The 9,293-nt window shown below is 47.6% G+C and overlaps 2 non-coding genes across 2 annotated transcripts; both read left to right on the plus strand.

Annotated features, from left to right (window-relative positions):
* The first annotated feature begins 4,287 nt into the window (after positions 1-4,287).
* trnat-agu lies at positions 4,288-4,361 on the plus strand. Its single transcript has one exon. It is a non-coding gene; the product is annotated as a tRNA-Thr (tRNA).
* Positions 4,362-5,238: 877 nt separating this feature from the next.
* On the plus strand, positions 5,239-5,312 carry trnat-agu. The gene has a single exon. It is a non-coding gene; the product is annotated as a tRNA-Thr (tRNA).
* Positions 5,313-9,293: the final 3,981 nt, after the last annotated feature.

Genomic DNA, 9,293 nt, shown 5'->3' on the forward strand with positions numbered 1-9,293 from the left:
TGACCAGGTTGTTTCCTCCGACACATTGGTGCGGCTGGCTTCCGGGTTAAGTGGGCATTGTGTCAAGAAGCAGTGCGGCCTGGTTGGGTTGTGTCCGTGTGGGAGTTGCAGCGATGAGACAAGACTGTAACTACAGTCTTGGACAGGACAGCTATGGACAGCTATGGAGAACACACCTGGAGTCTAGGACAGCTATGGACAGCTATAGACAACACACCTGGAGTCTAGGACAGCTATAGACAACACACCTGGAGTCTAGGACAGCTATAGACAACACACCTGGAGTCTAGGACAGCTATGGGGAACACACCTGGAGTCTAGGACAGCTATGGGGAACACACCTGGAGTCTAGGACAGCTATGGGGAACACACCTGGAGTCTAGGACAGCTATGGAGAACACACCTGGAGTCTAGGACAGCTATAGACAACACACCTGGAGTCTAGGACAGCTATGGAGAACACACCTGGAGTCTAGGACAGCTATGGAGAACACACCTGGAGTCTAGGACAGCTATGGAGAACACACCTGGAGTCTAAGACAGCTATAGACAACACACCTGGAGTCTAGGACAGCTATAGACAACACACCTGGAGTCTAGGACAGCTATAGACAACACACCTGGAGTCTAGGACAGCTATGGGGAACACACCTGGAGTCTAGGACAGCTATGGAGAACACACCTGGTGTCTAGGACAGCTATAGACAACACACCTGGAGTCTAGGACAGCTATGGAGAACACACCTGGAGTCTAGGACAGCTATAGACAACACACCTGGTGTCTAGGACAGCTATAGACAACACACCTGGAGTCTAGGACAGCTATAGACAACACACCTGAAGTCTAGGACAGCTATAGACAACACACCTGGAGTCTAGGACAGCTATAGACAACACACCTGGAGTCTAGGACAGCTATAGACAACACACCTGGAGTCTAGGACAGCTATAGACAACACACCTGGAGTCTAGGACAGCTATGGGGAACACACCTGGAGTCTAGGACAGCTATGGGGAACACACCTGGAGTCTAGGACAGCTATGGGGAACACACCTGGAGTCTGGAGTCTAGGACAGCTATGGAGAACACACCTGGAGTCTAGGACAGCTATGGAGAACACACCTGGAGTCTAGGACAGCTATGGGGAACACACCTGGAGTCTAGGACAGCTATAGACAACACACCTGGAGTCTAGGACAGCTATGGAGAACACACAATGATGCATGACAGATGAAGCTACAGTAGTAGCCCCAGTAGTGATGACAGATGAAGCTGCAGTAGTAGCCCCAGTAGTGATGACAGATGAAGCTGCAGTAGTGATGACAGATGAAGCTGCAGTAGTAGCCCCAGTAGTGATGACAGATGAAGCTGCAGTAGTGATGACAGATGAAGCTGCAGTAGTGATGACAGATGAAGCTGCAGTAGTGATGACAGATGAAGCTGCAGTAGTAGCCCCAGTAGTGATGACAGATAAAGCTGCAGTAGTGATGACAGAGGAAGCTGCAGTAGTAGTCCCAGTAGTGATGACAGATGAAGCTGCAGTAGTGATGACAGATGAAGCTACAGTAGTAGACCCAGTAGTGATGACAGATGAAGCTACAGTAGTTGTCCCAGTAGTGATGACAGATGAAGCTACAGTAGTAGTCCCAGTAGTGATGACAGATGAAGCTACAGTAGTAGCCCCAGTAGTGATGATAGATGAAGCTACAGCGATCACTAACCTTCTAGACATCAGAACAGCGATCACTAACCTTCTAGACATCAGAACAGCGATCACTAACCTCCTAGACATCCAAACAGAGATCACTAACCTTCTAGACATCAGAACAGCGATCACTAACCTTCTAGACATCAGAACAGCGATCACTAACCTTCTAGACATCCAAACAGAGATCACTAACCATGTTTTGGTTGAAGATTTCTACTTCACCAGTTGGCAGCAGGTGATGTACTGTTCATTCCATACCAGGCTCTAATCCCGGGACTCCAAAGAGGAAGAGACGGCACAAACGAGTCAGTAAACCACCGCTCTCAAGTGGCGCAGCGGTCTAAGGCACTACAGACCCTGGTTTGATTCCAGGCTGTATCACAGCGGTCTAAGGCACTGCATCTCAGTGCTAGAGGCGTCAATACAGACCCTGGTTCGATTCCAGGTTGTATCACAACCGCCCGTGATTGGGCGGTGCACAATTGGCCCAGCGTCATCCAGGTTAGGGTTTTGCCGGAGTAGGCCGTCATTGTAAATAACAATTAGTTCTTAACTGACTTGCCTAGTTTAAATAAAGGTTACATTTTAAAATATACCCTCAGTTCTATTGGTGAACGTACCAATCACTGGAGAATAAACTGGATGAGCTCTGCTGGAGACTATCCTATCAACGGGACCTGAAGAACTGGGATATCCTGTTTCACGGAGTCGTGGCTGAACTATGACATGAATAATATACATCTGGCTGGTTTTTCCTGTGTGAAGACCGTAGGGCAGCTTTGGGTAAGGCTAAAGGGGAAGGTGTCTCTTATGTTAACAACAGCTGGTGCACCATCTCTAATCTTAAGGAAGTCTCTAGGTTTTTCTCGCCAGAGTTAGAATATCTCATGCATGATAAGCTGCAGACCATACTGTTTATTAAAAACAAAAACAAAAGTATGATTTAAGAAGTAAACATCGGACTGAAGCCGAAAAATAAAGGAAATTCACATGAGCACCACACTGCCTATTCCACCCATGCTCCACCAAGGTTTAACAGCACCACAATGCCTAGTGGGTTTGATCCCCGGGACCACCCATACGTAGAATGTATGCACACATGACTGTAAGTCGCTTTGGATAAAAGCGTCTGCTAAATGGCATATATTATTATTATTATTATTACTCCACCCATACTCTACCAAGGTTTTACAGCACCACAATGCCTACTCCACCCATGCTCTAACAAGGTTTTACAGCACCACAATGCCTACTCCACCCATGCTCTAACAAGGTTGTCCAGCACCACAATGCCTACTCCACCCATGCTCTCTACAGCACCACAATGCCTACTCCACCCATGTTCTACCAAGGTTTAACAGCACCACAATGCCTACTCCACCCATGCTCTACCAAGGTTTTACAGCACCACGATGCCTACTCCACCCATGCTCTAACAAGGTTGTCCAGCACCACAATGCCTACTCCACCCATGCTCTACCAAGGTTTAACAGCACCACAATGCCTACTCCACCCATGCTCTACAGCACCACAATGCCTACTCCACCCATGTTCTACCAAGGTTTAACAGCACCACAATGCCTACCTACTCCACCCATGCTCTACAGCACCACAATGCCTACTCCACCCATGCTCTACCTGCTGTTAATATAGGGTTAATATAGCTGGCCCAGCAGATCCACTGGTAGAACCCTGCTGTTAATATAGGGGGCTGGCCCAGCAGATCCACTGGTAGAACCCTGCTGTTAATATAGGGGCTGGCCCAGCAGATCCACTGGTAGAACCCTGCTGTTAATATAGGGGCCCAGCAGATGGCCCCAGCAGATCCACTGGTAGAACCCTGCTGTTAATATAGGGGTTGGCCCAGCAGATCCACTGGTAGAACCCTGCTGTTAATATAGGGGCTGGCCCAGCAGATCCACTGGTAGAACCCTGCTGTTAATATAGGGGCTGGCCCAGCAGATCCACTGGTAGAACCCTGCTGTTAATATAGGGGCTGGCCCAGCAGATCCACTGGTAGAACCCCAGCAGATCCACTGGTAGGCAATAACTTAACCTTGGTAACGTTCGCAGATTGCATTATATTTGAGATTTTTAGTGGTAATTAAATATAATTTATTTAGAATTTATGATAATTAATTTCCTATAAATAGTTTAACCAGCTCCGTGTTTTCGTGGAGTCAAAATGAAAGAAGAGGAGCCCGCGCTGCTGGCAGCACGACACCCCAGATCAGTGTGTATTTATTAGTTTTATTTGATTATATTTCTTCCTCTGCATTGTTGGGAAGGGCCGTAAGCATTTCACTGTTACTCACCTGTTTGTTTACGAAGCATGACACAAGTGCATGTTGATTTGACACACAGGTTGAGTCTGGGGCGACGACGTTAAGACCGAACACCACTGTCCGAGCTTGTAAATGTTTGAATTGTAAACTATGGGATCGATAATCGCTTAATTTATGTTCTGCAATGAAGCTCACTTGAGTAATTAACTAAAGACACAACACAGTTTGTAAATTACCAAGCTTGAGATATACATGCTGGAAATATAAAGCCTTTTTTCACAGGGACATTCACCGGCGCCGTGGCTTAGTTGGTTAAAGCGCCTGTCTAGTAAACAGGAGATCCTGAGTTCGAATCTCAGCGGAGCCTTTTGTGAACATTACAGACTTTTTAAAAGGCCAGGCACCACTTGCTTAAATTACATTTTTGCATCTACCTATTTTGGAATTTGTTCGTATTTTGGTCGATATTAGTGTTTTCTAAAAGTAAACATGAAAATGTTAATTTTCTTTATTTTCCCATACTACCATCATCCACGTTTATAAACCACTTGAAAATGGAAATACACCAATAGCTCACTACATACACTTACACATAATATAAAAGCCCATTTCATAGAGAATGTTTCAAACGGAACTATCTATAGTAACTTACTCTGAATAGATGGTGATTGGGCCTAAATAGGCGTTTGGTAGTCTAAATTCAGTGTACTTTTCTTCAACATTTATTTCCCGATAGTCAGACTGCCTTATATCTTCCCACAAGCCAACACAGACTCGCCCTTATTGTTTCTCATCTTCAGAACCATCTGCATTCACCACATGTTGTGTTATTATACTTAGATATATTCTCCAGACTTGCCCAGAAGGAATTGTTGGTAGGTTGTTAATTTGGAAAAATGCGCCAAAAAATGCATTTTAACGTTACATGACTAGTATTTTACAGACATAAATATATATATTAAAAAATATATATATTTATCCGCTATCTGCTCTGGACAAGTCCGGTCCTGGAGTGTCTTAAAATGATACGCACATTTTTAGTCTGACTTCATCCAGTTTCCAGACACATTTATTTGCGCGATATGCAAATATTGCATATTTAACGTTATATCGCCTCATTTAAATATTTGTATCAAAGATTTCAGAAAAGTTGTAATACGAAAAAGTATTATGTTTGTGTCAATATTCAACTGGTAAAACCAACAGTAAAGACATTTACCCTTTTATTTCCTTCACGACTCGGCGGCGCTGTGGCTTAGTTGGTTAAAGCGCCTGTCTAGTAAACAGGAGATCCTGAGTTCGAATCTCAGCAGTGCCTTTTTGTTTCTGTTAAATTAAGGACCCACCACCTCTTCTCGACGAGCTCCAAGCTTTGACAACGGTGACGAGGAGGATACGTCCCTGCCTTCCGGAAATCCAACCATAATGATATGCTGTAGAAAATTACATGGGGCCAGCATTTTAGTAACTAATACCAAATGAGTATTACATTTAAACCAAAGTTTATTTGTCACATGCGCCCGAATACAACAGGTGTAGTAGACCTTACAGTGAAATGCTAACTTACAAGCCCTTAACCAGCAATGTAGTTAAGAAAAATAAGTTTTAAGTAAAAAAATAGACAAAGAAAAAATATTAAATAAAAGTAAAATAATTAAATGGCAATAGTAAAATAAAGAGTAAATACAGGAGCACGCCCCCCTGAGCACGCCCCCCTGAGCACGCCCCCTGAGCACACCCCCTGAGCTCACCCCCTGAGCACACCCCCTGAGCACGCCCCCTGAGCACACCCCCTGAGCACACCCCCTGAGCACGCCCCCTGAGCACACCCCCTGAGCACACCCCCTGAGCACACCCCCCTGAGCACACCCCCTGAGCACGCCCCCTGAGCACGCCCCCTGAGCACGCCCCCTGAGCACGCCCCCTGAGCTCACCCCCCTGTGCTCACCCCCTGTGCACGCCCCCTGAGCACGCCCCCTGAGCACACCCCCTGAGCACACCCCCTGAGCACGCCCCCTGAGCACACCCCCTGAGCACGCCCCCTGAGCTCACCCCCTGAGCACACCCCCTGAGCACGCCCCCTGAGCTCACCCCCTGAGCACGCCCCCTGAGCACACCCCCTGAGCACGCCCCCTGAGCTCACCCCCTGAGCTCACCCCCTGAGCACGCCCCCCCAGAGCACGCCCCCTGAGCACGCCCCCTGAGCACGCCCCCTGAGCTCGCCCCCTGAGCACGCCCCCTGTGCTCACCCCCTGAGCACGCCCCCTGGGCACGCCCCCTGAGCACACCCCCCTGAGGGGCCCCCCTGCCATCCAGGACCTCTATACCAGGCGGTGTCAGAGGAAGGCCCTATAGAGGGTGGTACGTACAGCCCAGTACATCACCGGGGCCAAGCTTCCTGCCATCCAGGACCTCTATACCAGGCGGTGTCAGAGGAAGGCCCTATAGAGGGTGGTACGTACAGCCCAGTACATCACCGGGGCCAAGCTTCCTGCCATTCAGGACCTCTATACCAGGTGGTGTCAGAGGAAGGCCCTAAACATTGTCAAAGACTCCAGCCACCCAGGTCATAGACTGTTTTCTCTGCTCCCGCATGGCAAGCGGTACCGGAGCGCCAAGTCTAGGTTCAAAAGGCTCCTCAACAGCTTCTACCCCCCCAAACCATAAGACTGCTGAACAATTAATCAAATGTCTACCCGGACTATTTTGCATTTATTTCCCCCCACTGCTGCTATTCACTGTTTATTATCTATGTGTAACAGTATAACTTTAGACCGTTCCCTCGCTCCGACCTGGGCGCGAACCAGGGACGCTCTGCACACGTCAACAGTCCCCCTCCCGAAGCATCGTTACCGATGGAAACGCAATTTAGCGCGCACCACCGCTAACTAGCGAACCGTTTCACATCCGTTACATCTGCTTAGTCTCTACCCCTTACCTACATGTACATATTACCTCAATTACCTCGACTAACCTGTACCACCTCGGTACCTGTACCCTCCTGATTGTTATTTTATTGTTTATTTAGTAAATATTTTCTTAACTGTCATTTTAAAAAAACAACCTCATTGTTAGTTAAGGGCTTGTCAGTAAGCATTACACTGTAAGGTCTACACCTGTTTTATTTGGCGCATGTGACAAATACAAATGTATTTTATTTTTTATTTTAAATAGAATCACTGGTGCGAATATGCAATACCACCATCCGGCCTTTCGGGGTCAGGATTTGACGACAACATTATAACGACGTATTCAATGAAGACCTCCCTGCACGGGATGGGGGAAACAACATGATTCATTTCAAAGAAGGATCTGCTCGGCGTACCAAACTGCAGCGACCGCAACAACGAGGATTTGGGTTTAACTTAAATAGGACAGACAACAACGTAACTGCGCGGTAAATGATCACTGCACCATTGTCCACTTTCATGCAGAGGATAGTGCCTGAAGGGAGATGAACATACTCGGCTGTGGACGGAGAATAAATAACAGCTATAAACACCGAACAGTCCACAACCCGAGATCAAGGACGGGACGGTGTCGCAAGTGCCTTTCTCTTCTGTCTCACAAACGCAGAGACTTTTCCCTTCCTTTAGGATATAAATCAACGCGGAAACCAAACGAGGCATTGAAGCAGAGACCGACGATGTACGATCACATCTCCTCTTTTCACTGTATCACATTGTCCTAGTGAGGCTGCCTCTGAGTAGCGTATGAAGCTTCTTCTTTTTTTGCGCTACAAAAAACACAATTTACCCACGTCCTAGTTTATTTCTATTTTATTTATTTTTATACAGAGAGGGGACTTGGGTTCATGACATCTGCAAAGGTCACGGAAAATATTCGGAGGCTATTGCTACAGATGTTACGGAAATTACCCCCAAGATGACAAAAGAACGAGCTGGGCTGCTGGAATGATGGACCGGATTGGAGCGCCGGGTCTCCTCCTGGTCATATGGATATTAATACGGTTCGCTGCGGTCTGTGTCGGTCAGTACTCTTATTTACATTTAAGTCATTTAGCAGACGCTCTTATCCAGAGCGACTTACAGATTTGAGACATATTGCTTTATTGTTGTTGTTCACTTTGAATGTTTTCTGATACTCTACTGGTTTCCCGTTGGATAATATTCTGTATTGATCTAAAACTTTGTCATATTTTACAAAAACCACATCATTTTTCAATCACGTGTTGTGCTGCTGCATTTGGTCACAGACTCCCGTCCTTCATTTCCTTCATCTATTAAACACAAGACGATTAAAGCTCACCTGAGTTAGGCGATGGTTCGGCTACTTCTATAGGCAGAACCAGAACCAGAACCAGAACCAGACAGTGTGGGTGTCAATAGTATTGGAATGTTGTGTGCTTCCCTAGAGATGGATCGTCGTTGCCATGGTGTCTGTCGTTGTGGGTCATCTGCAACATGTACCATGACGGGCTTTCATTGATTTCTACTGAGAAATGATAGTCGTAGTTTGTTGATGGTGTTATGTGCAAACACGCATACACAAACACACACACACACACACTACACGCACACACACACACACACACACACAGACACACACACTACACGCACACACACACACCAAAACTCAGCATCGATACAGCGGACCCTCTGGCTATCTGCATTACATCATCGTGCCCAGCGTCAATCACTTAATGTATTTCTCTAGTGCAGATGAAAACAGGGCCAGCCCACAGACACAGAGCAGAGGATAGTCTGGCTACAAGCCAGCCCACAGACACAGACCAGAGTATAGTCTGGCTACAAGCCAGCCCACAGAGCACAGGATAGTCTGGCTACAAGCCAGCCCACAGACACAGAGCAGAGGGCCGTCTGGCTACAAGCCAGCCCACAGACACAGAGCAGAGGGCAGTCTGGCTACGAGCCAGCCCACAGACACAGAGCAGAGGGTAGTCTGGCTACAAGCCAGCCCACAGACACAGAGCAGAGGGCTGTCTGGCTACAAGCCAGCCCACAGACACAGAGCAGAGGATCGTCTGGCTACAAGCCTGCCCACAGACACAGAGCAGAGGATAGTCTGCCTACAAGCCAGCCCACAGACACAGAGCAGAGGGCAGTCTGGCTACAAGCCAGCCCACAGAGCACAGGATAGTCTGGCTACAAGCCAGCCCACAGACACAGAGCAGAGGGCCGTCTGGCTACAAGCCAGCCCACAGACACAGAGCAGAGGGCAGTCTGGCTACGAGCCAGCCCACAGACACAGAGCAGAGGGTAGTCTGGCTACAAGCCAGCCCACAGACACAGAGCAGAGGGCTGTCTGGCTACAAGCC

Source organism: Oncorhynchus gorbuscha, linkage group LG05, assembly GCF_021184085.1.
Source record: "Oncorhynchus gorbuscha isolate QuinsamMale2020 ecotype Even-year linkage group LG05, OgorEven_v1.0, whole genome shotgun sequence".
Taxonomy (NCBI): domain Eukaryota; kingdom Metazoa; phylum Chordata; class Actinopteri; order Salmoniformes; family Salmonidae; genus Oncorhynchus; species Oncorhynchus gorbuscha.